Below are 18,011 nucleotides of genomic sequence, written 5' to 3' on the forward strand. Positions count from 1 at the left end.
TGTGAAAGTACAGAGGTGTGGGTTAGTGAAGATGTGCTGGGTCTTAGTGAGTGTGCAATCGTATTGTGAATATGTGAGGAAAGCGTGAAAGGAATAGGTGGGAACAAATACGAATGTAGGAAAGCAAGAAGGAAGTAGAATGTGTGATAGAAGTAAAGGGTATACATAACATAAGGGTTGAACTGAAAGTAATGCAAAAGTTGGCATAAGTTTTTAATTAATTCGCATAGGTGGTTCAAAATTGCATATGTCGATAGAGTATCTCATTCACTATACAAAGCTACAACTTAATAATAGCCTCCATTGTAAGTACTACATTTGTGCCATCACGGAGCTCAAGTTTCGAATCTTCTTTGAATACTTTCTGTGTGCACAGCCACTTTTACCTCGTCTATATCATCAAATCGTTGTCTCCGAAGACTGCCTTACATTGGAGCATTGGACCAAGCATCTGACGGGCGAAGGGCGCCAGATCTGAGTTATATGGTGGATAGGAGACCAATGACTAACCCTATTTGCCGGTCGCTTAATTTTTTTGTCAAAGTTCTGTTTGGCTGCGCATTGCCATACAGAATGTTCAGGCACTTGTTCGCGTTGTTCCTTCTAATCCCTTCTCTAATCATTTTCAGTGTTTCAGTTTATCATTCGCTATTGATGGCACTACTATGTTCCAGAAAATCAGAATACGATTATCACCCGGAAAAAAAACACTCATCATCAATTTCTGTGCCGATTGCAGGTTGTTGAAATTCTTAGTACTTGGAAAAGAAATATGACACCATTCCATGGTCTTAACATTCATTTCTGGATCATAAAGATGCAGTCACATTTCATCCTTAGCACAGATCGGTAAAAACAATCTATGCCCGTTGGCGTCAAATTTTCCTGGGTCATCAGGGCAGACATAATTCTTCTCTCCCACAAAACGAGGTACTTACTTTGCACTCACTTTCCGACAGAGTCTTCCACTATCTTCTGTAATGCATTATGGATAAAGTCCAGATATGTAACAAGCCCACAGATTAGGAATCTTACATCCGATCAAAGCACTTCGTCCACTTGTTTGCGATTCTCGTCAGGGTTTGCAATTGATGGTCACTTACTGCTTGATATTTGTTCAATCCTGGTTTCCCCTTATTTAACCTCTTCATCAAATGTGTACATTGCACATACCAACCATGTCATCTCTATAAACAATCTGTAGCTTTTTGTGGATATCGGACAGCATACCCCACACTTTTGACAAGATCGCGGTGATAGCAAGTAGCTTCCATTTCGAACTCATTATTTGATGGTAATTAAGAAACACATATGTGCAATTAAATGTCCCATGTGAATTATTAAAAGATTCATACCCAAGTTCTCATTATTTTCTGTACAACCTCGTATATTTATGTGTATGTGCGTATGTGTGTGTGAGTATACACGAGCACACCCATATATATATATATATATATATATATATATATATATTCTTTTATTTGTTTCAGTCATTTGACTGTGGCCATGCTGGAGCATCGCCTTTAGTCGAGCAAATCGACCCCAGGAGTTATTATTTGTAAGCCTAGAACTTATTCTATCAGTCTCTTTTGGCGAACCGCTAAGTTACGGGGACGTAAACACTCTAGCATCGGTGTCAAGCTATGCAGGGGGTGGGGACAAACACAGACACACAAATAAACACACACACACACAGACACACACACACACATATATATATATATATACACAATGGGCTTCTTTCAGTTTCCGTCTACCAAATATATTCACAAGACTGGTCGGCCTGAGGCTATAGTAGAAGGCACTTGCTCAAGTTGCCACGCAGTGGGAATGAACCTGGAATCATGTAGTTGGTAAGCAAGCTACTTACCACACAGCCACTCCAGTATATACAGAGAGGGAGAAGGAGAGACACGGGAGAGAGAGAACGGGACAGACTGAAATAGTTTAATAAAAGAGGGAGATTTGGGAAGAGAAATAACTAGTGTGTGTGTGTGTGTGTGTGTGTGTGTGTGTGTGTGTGTGTGTGTGTGGTGTGTGTGTGTGTATGTGTGTGTGTATGTGTGTTGTGTGTGTGTGTGTACTAATTGAATCAACTAAACAATTCAAGTATTATAAATATATTAAAAGAAAATATACATTAATTACCGGGCGCACTCTTAATGTATTCTGTGGTGGGAAAATAATTTGTATATACATAAATGCTTACATACACGCTCGCAACATTGCACACAATATATTTGCGCAAATATATTTATATACGCATTATATATATAATATATATAGTATTATATATATATATATATATATATATATATATATTATATATATGCGTGTGTGTATTATATCACATATATACTACACACACACAAACACACTCACATATCACATTTATACTACATATATAAATATATGTTTGTGTTAGTGTGTCTGTGCTCTCGTCAGATTATGTTATTAAGCTAAGCTATTCGGTACAATGTATGTATTATGTATAAAAATACCACACATATATGCTTACATACGTACTTTTCTGCACACATTTATGTGTTTTAAATCTACAGACTAACATACTATTTTTTAAAGAAAATATTTCAAATTTCATTTTGCATTATTACAGACTCACAGATGATTAAATACGCATGTGGCGAAATCACACGTGCTTGCATCGACACCTCTCTACAAACAACGACATACACATCTACGTATTTTATTAAATTCTACCCACATACTTATACCCGGAAAAACATTTCCAGATTGTTTATGCATCAAATAGGCGCATAAATGATTAAATGCATATGCAGAATATAATAACATAGGCATTTTTTAATATTCAATTCCATTCGTATCCACGAATAAAATATCTCAGTATAAAATAAAAGAAAGGTGTAGCTTAGGCCTTATAAACAATTATATGCGCTTCTGCTACCATTATTATTTTGGACATACTCAGAATAAAGGGTTATTTTAAGAGCTTGGTATCAAAAGAGAAATAAAAATTTTAAAATGTGTAAGTTGTTATGAATACAATATATATATAAGTTCAGCAAAATTTCGATTCAGAAAAATATGGTACTTAACTTAAAGGCACCAGAATTTTGTATGGTATTATCCATATAAATCAAATGGGGTGATTATAATCAAAATAAGCAACAAGGATATCCAAGGTAGAGTAGTACAATTGTTTCATGCTACTTCATTTTATTAAACACTGTAAGTACTTAGCATGAAACAATTGTACTTCTCTACCTAGGATATCCTTGTTGCTTATTTTGATATATATATATATATGTGTGGGTGTGTGTGTATGTGTGTGTGTATATATGGATGTATGAATATGCTTCTTTTGATTTGAATTCAATTATAATAAAACCAATTTTAAATTAACAGGGCAGGTTATTCTATACTTTCGTACAGTACAAAATTATGCTGAAACAAGACTGTCGTTCACAGTAACTTTCGGCCAGCAAAGCTATCGAAGGACCGTATTTATATAAACAAACACACACACACACACACACACATATATATATATATATATAAGTAAACGATTATTTATAATTGTTATAATTTTCGCCTTAAAAGTTGATTTAATATGATAGCCACTGATACGATTTTTTGAAAAGAAATTCGGAAATATAGAAAATTAGCATTCAGCGAATACCTAAACATTTGCGCCAGTAACAAACAACCCGGTTTCGGAATTTTTCCTCTCTATCAATTCAGGGACGATGCAACCTGTAGACAGCGCATTAGTAAAGAGTCATACTTTACTACAAAATATAAACCCCTTTTGAATGCGTCCACCAAAAATGACACTATTACAAGTACTTCAGAATAATACCCACGCAAATATTAAAAATGACTTTATTCAGAACAATTCCAATCACTACTATTACAACTACAACGGGTCAGTTTTAGGTCACATGACTATTTAAGCGGATTTCTGCTACTGTCATGCTACTCCTACATTTTTATTATTCTTTTCTCTTATTATTTTTCTTCTTCTTTTTTCTTCTTCTTCTTCTTCTTCTTCTTCTTCTTCTTCTTCTTCTTCTTCTTCTTCTTCTTCTTCTTCTTCTTCTTCTTCTTCTTCTTCTTCTTCGCCACCGCCGCCTCCTTTCTCAACTACTACTGCTTAAACAATCAAAAACAAGAATTCATATCAAACTACTACTACTACTACTACTACCGGCTGCCTACTACCTAGAACTCATATGAGTAAAAAAGAGAGATGGAGACAGACAGAAAAAAGGAAAATGTCCCATGCAATTGAAAAACTATGGACATATTTTTAAAAAACATTTCATTTAATTTTTCCACAATTTAACTGATTTTCATTCTTTACTACAAGTTGAAAAAGTCGCAAGTCTGAAACCGGTACTTATATATATATATACTATATATTATATATATATATATATATATATATAAGGAAAATAAGACAAGGTAGAAATACTGAATTTATCAGGAAAAACATTTAGTACCGGTTTCAGACTCTGCGACTTTTCAATTTATATATATATATATATATATATATATATATGTGTGTGTGTGTGTGTGTGTGGTGTGTGTGTGTGTGTGTGTGTGTGTGTGTGTGTGTGTGTGTTGTGTGTAAATGTAAAAAAATACAAACTGGGACAAGAACGTGAAACATTTAGAAGACGATACAAAAAACACGGACGGGGCATTCGAAGCCTTCAATCTTCAGTCAAGAACCGGATCATCTTCGCAATTTCGGCTGATTAATCTTGGCACAGATATATAATCATTAGTGTAGAAAACGTCCAGGAATGGCCTTTTCACTGAAGTAAATATAACTAAGAGGTGAGTCACAAAATTAATGTAGACCAGTGAAGACTGTTAACTATTTAAGAGTGTTCGTTATGGAAAGGAAATCAACAAAAGGTAAATAGAATTATTCTGGCAGTAATGATATTTTTCAACACAAAATTTTAGTTGATTAAAAACTGAAAGAAAACATACAAATCGGGAGTAGGTTTGACCTTTGGTACGTATAGTAGCATCTAGTGAATGTGTCTTTCATGATTTAATATATTCTCCTCGCGGATTCATCGTTAGATGTTGCAACAGAGGTCTCCAGCATTTGGAGGAGTCATGTAGGTTGGATCCTGTTGTACACTGATTTCTTTTCTCTCCAGGCTGCTGATCCTGGCTGTCGCCATACCCGAGATGGCTTGGTAGCAAGTACCTTTCCACTAGGCTTTATTCAGTCAGTGCTACCGATTCTCTTTTCCACAGATTTATCTTCGAGGTTTTCATGTAGGTTTTTATAGGGCATTCATATCTATATAAGTAAATACGTCAAAACACGCTGACTAGCAAAACCAAGTCATGCTTGAGTGCTAACACATTCCTGCGTGAACACATGTAAACATATATGCACGCGTTCACACATACATGAATGTGTGTGTGGTTCAAAATGTACAGAAAATAAAAGACAAAGACAGGTGAGGAAATAACGAACAGGTCTATTATTTTGACGCTCGAGGAAAATAGAAAAATCTTTGACGTTTCGAACCAATGCTCTTCGATAAGAAAAGGTTGAGAGGAAAAATAGAGAGAAAGAAAGCGACGGGTGTGGAAGCGGCATCGGCGGCGGTGATAGTATCGGCAGCGGCGGCTCTGATAGAATCGACGGAGGGTGCAGCGCAGCAGAGGTGGCAGTGGCGGCAGCGACGGTGGAAGTGACGGCGGCAGCGGCAGAAGAGGCGGCAGCGGCAGAAGAGGCGGCAGCGGCAGAAGAGGCGGCAGCGGCAGAAGAGGCGGCAGCGACAGCGGTAGCAGCGGCAGAAGAGGTGGCAGCGACAGCGGTAGCAGCGGCGTCACCGGCGGCACCGACAGCTATAGAGTCGGTAGCGGCGGCAGCGACTGCAGCGGAGACAGCGACTGCAGCGGTGGCAGCGGTAGCGGAGACAGCGACTGCAGCGGTGGCAGCGATAGCGGTGGTAGCGGTAGTGGTAGTAGCGGCGGCAACGTCGGCAGCGGCGGCGGCGGTGGTAGCGGTGACGGCCGTAGCAGTGGTTGTAGCGGCGGTAACTGCGGCAGTAGCGGCGGCGGTAGTGGAGGTGGTAGTGGTGGCGGCAGCGGCGGCGGCGGCGCGAAAGCGGAGGCGGCGGCGTGCGGCGCGGCGGGCTGGGCAGCGGCGGCAGCGGCGGCAGGCGGCGGCAGCGGCGGCAGCGGCGGCAGCGGCGGCAGCGGCGTTAGCGGCGGCAGGCGGCGGCAGCGGCGCGGCGGCGCAGCGGAGGCGGCAGTAGCGGCGGCGGCAGCGGCAGGGCAGCGGCGGCAGCGGCGGGCAGCGGCGGCAGCGGCGGCAGCGGCGGCAGCGGCGGCGCGGTAGCGGCGGTAGCGGCGGCGGCAGCGGCGGGCGGTAGCGGCGGCGGAAGCGGCGGCGGTAGGTAGCGGCAGTGGCGACAGCACCAGCGGGGGGCAGCAGTGACAACGACGACAATGTGGCAGCGCTCGCAGCGACAGCAACGGTGGTAGCGACGGCAGCAGTGGCAGTGGCAGTGGTAATGGTGGTGTTGGTAAATTTTATATCTGCTGCTTCAACTGGTCGTAGCGAATGTGGTGTCGGTAATGTGATAGTGATGTTGACAGTAATATTCGTGGTGGTGGCGGTGGCGGTTGGCGGTGGTGGTGGTTGGTGGTGGTGGTGTGGTGGTGGTGGTGGTGGTGGTGGGGTGGTGGCGTAGGCGGGCGGCGGCGTGGTGTTGGTGGTGTGGTGGTGGTGGTGGCGTAGGCGGCGGCGGTGGTGGTGGTGGTGGTGGTGGTGGATTTTGAGAGAGGATGGAGATGATTTGTGGTAATGGCTATCAGTTTTAGTGTAATATTGTCGAGAATAAAGGCTGATTAGTGTGGGAATGGTGGTGGTAATAAGGGTGGATTTGCTAGCGGTAATTAAGGATGGTGGTATCGATCATAAAACTGACTGACGATGAGGGAAATCTTCATGGTGGGTGATATGACGGTGGAGGCGGGAACGTTCCACCCCCACCGCCGCCGCTACCGCTGCTATTGTAACTAGTTGTAGTGGTAGTATTAGTAGTTGGTATAACGATGGCGTCGGTACTGATGCTGATAGCGGTGGCAAAGGTCAAAGTATTTGTGGGTGGCTACCCGGTAAGGAGGCCAACGATGTGTTTCGTTGAACAGCTAAATTGTTGAATGAGCGCAGATAACGTCTTAAAAATGCCCGCGAGTAAATATTATATGGAAGCACTTAAACACAAAAATGTCAGGCCTATCATTTTAACATTCTACGTTTGTTGCCTTTACATTTTTTACTGCTAAAATACTGTTTTTTTAAATGTTGTTGCTACTATTGTTTCTTTTGCTGCCGATGTTGGTGCCACTGCTGAAAATGGTGTTGTTATTGCAGCTATATTCGCAATTGTTTATTTATATAACTAAGGGGGAAAAAAACCATCCTATCATTCACAGGCTCCCGGTGGATAAATACACAAATTTACTAAGCTCACACGGTTGTTGTTCTCAAGTTTTACATTACCTACAGACCTCGAGGGCTATTTTTTTGTGCGTATGTGTGTGTTTGTATGTAAATGTATGTGTATGTCTGTCTGTATGTGTATGTGTGTGTATGTGTGTCTGTATGTATGTGTGTGTGTGTGTCTGTATGTGAATGTGTGTGTATGTCTGTCTGTATGTATGTGTGTGTATGCGTGTAAGTATGTGTGTGTGTGTGTTTTCATAGATATCTAGACATGTGTTTATATGCCTTTGTGCATATCTAAGTATGCATGTGTATATATGTATGTACCTCGCCCTCCCCCATCTCTCTCTCTCTTCCTCTCTCTCTCTCTCTCTCCAACCTTCTATACCTGCATGCGTGCATATATATATATGTATCACTGTGTATACAAATGCATACACACATGTATGAGCGTTTTGTATCTGTAGGTATGTATTATACATATCTTATGCATGTGTGTATATATGTATATATATATATGCATAAGTACATACACACACTCACATACACACTCATATGTGTGTATATATATATATATATAAGTACGTATGTATGTAAATTATGTGTGTATCTACCTATTTGTAGGTATACAATATGTATGTGTTTGTATGTACGTGTTTCTCTTCCTTTCTCTACGTATGTGTGTGCGTTTGCGCATGTGCATACGTAATTTCTGCGTTAAGTAAATACATGTCACCCGTTCAGCTTCTGTTGTGTATAGTCAGTCACTTTAATATTACTATATTACTATAAATACATGCAACACTGATATGATGCATTTCTAAAACACTCTGACTTTTCGACTGAACACTCTGTACGTGTGTGTGTGTGTGTGTGAGTACTTGTCAGTATGCGTATATGTAAGTATGTATGTATGTATGCATAATTAACCGTTCTCTTGCGTGACCTATATAAGTTACCCCAGTTGTAGACCACAATGTGTATGTGGATTCAAGACCACATGTGCAGACGCGGGCTTTCGGCGGTAACTGCAGTGAATTTCCCCCTGAGAAGTTGAAATATGTCACAAACACATTTTAACTAGCCTAAGGGTCGTGTGCGTCAGTGTGTGTGTGTTATGTGTGCGCGTGTGTGTGTGTGTGTGCCTGTGTCTCTGTGTGTACTCGTACTTATATATATGTATATAATATATATATATATATATATATATATATATATATATATGTATACATATATATATATACTGATATATATATGTATACATATATATACTGATATATATATATATATATATATATATATATATATATATATATATATATATATATATATATATATATATATATATATTTGAAATAGAGCAAGGTTAGCTAGAGGCAAAACAATATGATGCAGTGTGGTTACATTTTGCATGTTCGATTTATTTTTAAGTCAAGCAACACAGATTTACGTAGTTTTGAAAGTTCGTTGTACCATTGTTTGGGAATCTCCGAAGCCACATTTTTTTTGTCACAGAGTATAAACGCTGGAGTATTTATGGTTGTTCTGACGAGAAATTATTTGAGTATTCCAGGATGATTCCAGCAATGCAGAGCAGTTATGATGTTTAGTTATCATTCGTTATTGCTCTCTGAGAGTTTCGAAACTCAGAGTAGAACGAAACAGATACAACTGATGAAAGGAATGTTCTTTATGCTGTTCGAAAAAAAAATTCGCTTTCTATGTTTATGTTTTTATGTTTTCGTTTCTCATTGTGTCTACGTTTTTTTTTTTATTTCCTGTACCCATATATAGCCGAAATTGCGAATTTGATCTGGTTCTTGACTGATGACTGAGGGCTTCGAATGTCCCGTCCTGTGGTTCTTGTGTCGTCTCTTTGATGTTTCATGTTCTTGTCCATGTCTGTATTTATTTTTACTGTTTACATATACATGTATATACATATATATGTAGGCATGAACATATATGTATACATATAAGCATATATTTATATATCATTTATATTATTATACACAAATACATACATACATACATACATACATACATACATACATACATACATACATACATGCATGCATGCATACATACATACATACATACATACATGCATACATGCATACATGCATACATACATACATGCATACATACATACATACATACATACATACATACATACATACATACATACATACATACATACCTCTGTATGTGTGTGTATAAGGCGGCGAGATTTCAAAAATGTTAGCACGCCGGGCGAAATACTTAGCGGTATTTCGTCTGCCGCTACGTTCTGAGTTCAAATTCCGCCTAGGTCGACTTTGCCTTTCATCCTTTCGGGTTCGATAAATTAAGTACCAGTTACGCACTGGGGTCGATGTAATCGACTTAATCCGTTACTCTGTCCTTGTTTGTCCCCTCTGAGTTTAGCCCCTTGTGGTTAGTAAAGAAATATATATGTGTGTATTTTTATGTATTGAATAGGAAATTTACCAATGAACAACCGAACTCAGACTGACACTGTGCTATTGCGCAATTGTGCAATGTAATATAGCAGAAAATTTATGATCTGAGATCATTGGACAGCAAAGCTGTGAGGAGTCAAATGCTTGTCCACTGAGCCATATGAACTATATTCATCGGAGGTTACCGTCATTCTAGTTAAGGTTATTAGTTGATAAATATTTCTGAGACTGTTGTTGTTAGATGTAGTGAGAGGTCCTCCCTGTACAAGAGAATAAGGACATTTAAACGCAATCACTTTTCTGAAGAATATCATCTAAAAATTCTCTGATTTGCACTATATTATATTTTTTCTTTCACCTTATGAATTATATATATATATATGTGTGTTTGTGTGTGTGTGTGGTGTGTGTGTGTGTGTGTGTGTGTGTGTGTGTGTGTGTATACAAGCAAAACATCCCCCGTCCAATGGACGGTGCTGAATCATATCTGGCGAATAAAAAGCAATCAGTGTTTTCTTTTCATTAAAAAATAATTAAGCATACCTTTATTTCAATAAAATTTTTGGTTTTGTTAAACGAAGTTAAGGCAAAAAAAAAAAAAAATTCTTGAGAAACCAAATAGTCTTTCCATCCTTCATGCCAAGTTGAAGAAAATATCTCTTTTGCATCTTACTTTTTTTGTCTCTTAAATATACTGCATTTTGTGGCATTATTTCAAGCCAACCGGCTTTTTTGCGCAAACTGCACGTGCATTTTCCTCGCGTACGCGTAGTATTGATCGTAACAGCTGATGTACTTGCGCGTACAAATGCACGTTCCCACGGCTTTATCGATCGCATTCTCACCCGGAATCGATTTTTGCAATTTTTTTCAAGACTTATACACGCCCTGGTACTGTTGGTATGTACGTATCAAATTTGAGTGCAACGGTATGGAAGATGCCCGAGATCATAGAAGACACACACACAGACAGAACGGATTTTATATTATATATATATATATATATATATATATAACATTGGAATTTAATTCGGTAAAGTACTCGTTTTTTTTTAATTTTCGGAATGTATTTAGGCTTTATGACGTGTGATGCGGTTAGCGTATACAAACAAAAGTGGGTTCAGCAGATCATTTCGGGCAACAGCTAATAATGACTTTGCCAGGCTTGGGAGGATTCCTTTTCAATTACTGAGCTTAATCTGTTCGTATGAAAATACTTAATACAGCGCAGTTCTCGGCACACTGCAATATTTAAATAGTTTTAACCACAAAATAATGCAGTGAACATTTTCGAAGACCTTCATATAAATGGAAATATATGACATCTGTATTTCAGTCCTCTCCCACAATCTTTAAGATGTCATCCGAGTGGTGAAGAAATTGTTTAAGTAGTTTCTGATTCATAGAATCACGCTAGAATTTAGAATGCAGAGTAGAATTCTCGAGTTCAACACGCCATCGGATACTTTAAGGATTAAAGAAATCTAATTGTATTTTTTCCCCACTACAAGTGATTTATTTTTTCGTGAAAAACTGTGAGATAGACGATATATTTGATTATCCTAATTATTTTTATTTTCAATTATTTATTCACTGCTCTTGTATGTTTTCCTAAATGCTCGGTTGAAGTGTGCCTTCAGTATATATTAGTAACTATATCCTCAGTCTCCTGTTGGGTTGCTTCGATGACATAAGAAATTTGTATAAAAGCCCAGTCGACAGCAATAGGTAATGATTAATTAATTCTCAGCTCGGTTTATAGATCCATAGTACCAAATGAATGTGTTGGGGACTAGGTGTGAGTTTTGTTTGGTTTTAAAATGTTGGAAATTAAGATTTACGTCTGCCACCCTTGAACTTAGAGGTGGAATTAAGGCAGCAAAGAACCATGCATGACGCTTTAACTTGTTTAAGTCACTTGGGTCCGGCCATGCTGGAGCACCGCTTTAAAGGGCATTTTAGTCAGTGAACAGGTCACGGTTTGAAAGCGACGAAGATATTTTGACAAATTAAATGTATATGTTGAAGTGAATCTAATGGTTTTGTGTGTTTCTAAATGGCTTATAAAATCCTTCCACGCTGCAATTGTATATATATATATTATATATATATATATATATATATATATATTATATATATATATATATATATATATATATATATATATATAGGGAGAATTCAGAAAAAGACAAAAGACGAAGACAAGTGGTTTAGTCAAAAAAAGCGGGTGTTAGTTTACCGCTCGGGAAGTGAAAAAGTCTTTAACGTTTCGAGCCTACGCTCTTCCACAGAAAGGAACACAGAAAGAAACAAAAAGAGAAAATAAACAATGTGTAGTGGCAAGCGATCTATCATGGCGAATGCCGGACAGAGGGTTCACACAGGAGAGCTAGGAAGAAGAGGAGGTAATAAAGTAGTGGTGATCCCAAAACAAAGGTGCGCGTGCGTGTGTATAAGAGAGCACGTATGTGCGTGTGGAAGAGGGCTGGTATATCCAATTACTAGATCTCAAACACCAAACAGTGACATGTAACTCTGATCGATATGATTACCATGTCCAAACTTCTTTACCAGATCACAATTTCTGAGTCACAAAATTTAAATCCAAAAAAATCTTCTGACTGTATCCGAACCTACAATCAATGATTAATAGAATGCTGACTTATGATCATGGCTGTGCTTGCGTGTGTGTATTTGTGTGTGTGTGAGTGTGTGCGTGTGCGTGCGAGTGTGCGTACGTCTGCGCACTTGTGTGCATGCGTATACAGAAAGATAGGAAGAAAGGGAAAGACAGAGACAGATAGACAGAGTGAGAGAGAGAGTGAGAGAGAGGGGGAGAGGTGGTTCTTGTATTGAATTTTAAGCTTCACATTTAAAATAAAATATTTATAAATTTCCAGATTAAAAGTTGCCTTTATGGTCATCCGTAGTAATTTTCATTTCATAGATCTTAAGCCGTAGTCATAACCATCCATAGAAAAATAAGTCTCACTTTCTGTCCTCAAAATTAAGATTGTTGCTTTTCACGGTACATGTTGATTCCGTGATTAATTTAAATGCTTTTATAAAATTCAAAATTTTTAATCAGCTCCCTACGTTCAGTTGTAAACTAGCAACATTTCCTGACAATACGCTCTAAAGGAGATTAAATCCACTTTATTTATTAGAATTTATGGTTTTATTCTTGGTATTATTATAACCCAAGATATTTGTTTGTTTGTTTGTTTTTTGTTTGTTTTTTGCTTTTTCCGTTTGTGTTTTTTTTTTTTTTTTAATTTCGTTATAAAGCGACAAAGACAGTAGCAAAATAACAGAGGCAATAACAACAACTACAACGAGAGCGACGATGACCGGCGTGATAAACCCAAAATGCCCACCACTACTAAACTGGCTTTTTATTATCTGCAGCAGCAGCAGTAGCAATAGTGGTAGGAAGAGCAGCCGTGAGAAGTACAGCATTGACAGGCGTTGCAGCGGCGGGAAGGGTGACAGTATCATCATCATCATCATCATCATCATTATTATCATCAAAATCATCATCGTCGTCGTCGTCGTCGTCGCCGTTGTCATCATGATTATCATCACTACCTGTGTCATCATCGCCATCGTCATTATCACCACCACCACCACCAACAACAATGCCACCACTACCTCCACCGTCACTGCCACTAACACCGCCGTGTCATCGTCATCATCGCCATCCTCACAACCACCATCATTACCATCACCATCATCACTACCACCATCACCACCACCATCATTGCCATCACCACCATTACCATAACTATCATCACTACTACCGTCGTCATTATCATCATAACTATCATGACCACCACCGTCGCTACCATCGTTGTCATCATCGTCATCATCGTCGTCGTCGTAGTCATCATCATCATCTTCGTCGTCGTTGTCGTCATCTTTTTTATTGTTTTCACTATTTCCCTTTTTTATTACTGTTATTCTTGTTATTATCACGCTATAGCTGGCACTAAAATGATCGTTAATCTGTCCATACTTGCAATGATAACATGGAACATAACTTTCATTGGCACACACAAACAATAATAAAGCAATGCCTTAATTAATGCTTTATTTAATCATTCATAAAGTATAGAATGGCAGAGCTCCTTTATGAGGAGGGACTAATATCGCAAATCAAAACGAAACAGATCCCTCCACTGGATTCAATTTCGTGCTTATCTTTATCCGTGGTTTTCTTTCATTCGCTTGGCATATTTATGTGATTCTGTTTTTGCTTAATATCCAAGGTATCTTCTTCATTCAATTTTGGTACTAATCATTACATTTTTACGAAATTCCTGAAAGCATTTCGTTATTTAGAAATTCTTTCTTTTCTCGTAACAAACTTCTTTCACTGAAAATCGACAGACTTGAACTCAGGCAGCTGTCTTTAAACTGGACGTCATTACGAGTTGCAAGGAGGAAGTAAGTATCAATGGGCGCTATGGCGGTGTGGTATATTTAGAAAGGTCACATTTTGTTTTCTTAAAAATATATTCAAGCTAAATCCAAACATATTTTGAACACATACTCAAACCAAAAAGAGAAAAATATGACGGGATTGAAATAAGAAAACGACGGCGCTAATGTCAAATACAATTTCTTCGCATATGTCCATATTTTCTTTGGTAAATTCAATAAAAAATAATGTTAATATAGAGTGCTCTAGTGCATGTAAATATCCCAAAGAAATTACCGCCGGATAGGTTCTTATAAGAAAATATGGATAAGAAATAAATTCTACGTAAAATTAGCTTCGTTTTAATTAAAATAAATCGCTAGTTTTCCCCTTTAGAAACGATGTACGAGGAAGTTAGAAAAATGCTATTGTGTAAAATAGAGTTTTGAGTTACCGAATATTTAAGTATCATCGATCTTATATAGCAGAGAACTCATAAAAGACATGGGGTAAGGCCACCAATATGTAAAGGAAATCGACTTAATCCGTTTGTCTGGCCTTTTTGTCCTCTCTGTGTTTAGCCCCATGTGGGTAGTAAAGAAATAGCTATTTCGTTAGCCGCTACGTTCTGAATTCAAATTCCGCCGAGGTCGACTTTGCCTTTCATTCTTTCGGGGTCGATTTAATAACTACTAGTTAATCCCTTTGTCTGTCCTTGTTTGTCTCTTCTATGTTCAGTTCCATGTGGGTAATAAAGAAATAAATGTACAGAAGTAATTGCAAGTGAAAGATGTCACTTGTTTCAAACAAGTGTTAATAGAGAGCAAAGTGATATGAAGAAGAAACAAAAGTATTTCTGAAGTTATATTCCTATTAACTAAAGATGTGATAGAACTTTTTGAGCACATTTAAAAAAACATATATATTTATCTGTTTGAAAACAGCTGAATCTAATTAACGATTTCAAAGCTTCTCTAAGATGACAGAATTCCAATTTTTGTAACATTGATTTTAATCGACTTTTCTCAAAATAATTCGATTTTCTACTCCAACCAAGACGCAATATTATAAATTAACATAGTAATTCTCTTAAGTACATGAATATATGTTTCTTTATCGTTTAGTTAATGAAGAAAGGGCAGCGCCTATGATTCTATTTTCTTCAGTGCATCTGAAACGTTGAACGAATGCAAGTAGTTATCCTCAAACCAGAGACCTGTCTTAAAACTTATCAACCGAATGAACATCGCTAAAGAGGCAGCTGATATCTCGGTGGTTGTTGTATACGGGATCATGGATTAAGTCAAAGACCCAAAAATTGAAAACGCAATGATTCAGAACAAATACTGAAAAACATCTCCGACAGCTCTAACAGTTCCTGAATATGTATATACCTATTTCATCGAGTTTAGGATAATGAAAAGAGTTTCATGTAGTTGTTTTGCGCGTGAGAGGTTTTGTTTTGAAGCTTTCATTGATCTCTGATAGATCCTCTTTTTTATGTGCAATCACTTGTTCTGTTTTTATTTTTAGTGTGTATTCTTTCTATGTGCTGGTCTATTTCAATTTTCGTTATCTTGTTGGTCATTAAGAATTTCGGTATATTCGTTGTTGCGTTCGAATTTAGTTTTTTTTTTCCATTTCTTTCTGGTTTTGAGTCCCCATCCGCTCTTTAATTTAATCATTAATCAGGATAAGCCAGGACAAGTATGTGCTTAGAAGCATTTCCATTCTGACCCACATCTGACAGTGAATCACGAACTTTGTTAAATCATCCGCTTCTCGCTCAGTCAGGAACATCAAGCGCAACTGAAATGAAAAGGGTTGCCGAAACCAACCAGGAATTGGCCGAATGAATGCACTCTCTGAAAGATTGGGCGGAAGTGGTAGACACTTGTATACTTCTCATAATCTGTGAACACTTAATTTTTTTGCATTGCTCCCGGCGCATTTGACTGTTTAGGAACATCTGCAGATTTGCTTTCCTTAGATGGGTTTTCAAGCCCCATCAAAGGCCAGCACTCACAGTACAGATGTTGCAGCATACTGTATCTGAGGTAAGACATGACTAAAATCTTCCAGTGAGCAGCTGTGAATAGCGTTTGTTAGACACTTTTTCTGTAACCAGTGTATTTGACCGATCTACATCCTTGGTCCGACATGAATGAAGTTTGGTCGTCTGGAATGCTATCAGTCACTCGCTATCTTCTATTTAAGCAATGAAGCCTTTAGAACATCAGCCCTTTCACTGTGTAGAATCCTACTTGCGGATATGTGTTGATTTTTATCTGCTACGCCGTTTGATAGACTTTAGGGACACTGTAGAGCAAAGAAACCATTACCATTCTGTCATTCAGTGTATTAAATTTTGCTGAATTTTGGAGTTATATTAAACGTATGCCATCACCACCTTTTTACAAAAAACGGCTGGTAGTTTTCTTCTCTCTGGTGGTTATAGTGTTGTGGTCGAAACTATGAAAACTAAGGTCAGGATATTTGCTCTTTGACCAAAACCTCATCCATCTTTCAAAAACACCGCTTGAAAAGAGATGTGAGTGTGAAGTAGGATGTGCTCGTAGGATGTGCTCCAATAAAATTTCTGGAAAGTAATTGAGAGTAGCTGGACTGTTTCACTCTTATCTCCTCAAAGACATACAGCATCTCGAAAGAGTCCAGAAGCTGGCTACCCGCATGGTTCACGGTCTCAAAAATTTGTCCTACGAAGAAAGGCTGAGGACGCTCGACCTTTATTCTCTTGAAAAACGCCGCCGCCGTGGTGTTCTCATTCTCGCCCACAACATCATAAGCGGAAAGTGTAACCTCTCGAAAGACCTGTTCTTCACTCCTGCTCCAGAGCGTCGGCTGCGGGGTCATTCCAAAAAGCTCTACCTGCGACGATTTCATCTCAATCGAAGGAGAGGAGCTTTCTCCGTCCGGGTTGCGGATCCGTGGAACAAGCTGCCAGACGAGATGGTGAAGATGCCGACGACCGCTTTGTTCAAAGCCTCCCTTGACCTCAAGTGGCCTGAACTCTTTACATGAACACCATGTACTTAACTCCATGTCCCCCTACATGGCCTTGCTATTTGCTTTTGAGCCAAATTAACTAACTAACTAACTCTTAATTTTCTGCTGTAATTTCATGGCATATTTTCTTAAAGGATATTTTCGTTTATAAATTCTATACATTTTTCAGTTCTTAATTTCCCATAGTTTTCGTTCCCTTAATCATTACTCTATATGTTGAATATTATCTATTTTCGCTTTTGAGACAAATAAAACAAATGTCTTCCTCCTCTTCCCCCTCCTCACCATCATCATCATCAGCAACAGCATCAACGTCGTCGTCTTTGTCGCCGGTACTGTTATCTCTTCCACCGTCTTCTACTTTTTGTCATTATCATTATTACACCTAACACGGCACCTCTAATATTTCTTCAGTAAGAATTCATCTAGGTAATCTATCAAAACACTTCTGTTATCTACACAAATATGGAAATATTGTAAACATTTAAGAGTGTCATTAATGGAAACAAATACACTAACTGTATACTACACGAAATGGTCTGAAAATATGTTAAACGTCATATAATATCCAAAAACCGCTGGGAATTATTGAAATAAGAGAACATTACACTAAATGCTTCACAGTACTTTA

Source organism: Octopus sinensis, linkage group LG5 (genome assembly GCF_006345805.1).
Source record: "Octopus sinensis linkage group LG5, ASM634580v1, whole genome shotgun sequence".
In the NCBI taxonomy this organism is placed as follows: Eukaryota; Metazoa; Mollusca; class Cephalopoda; order Octopoda; family Octopodidae; genus Octopus; species Octopus sinensis.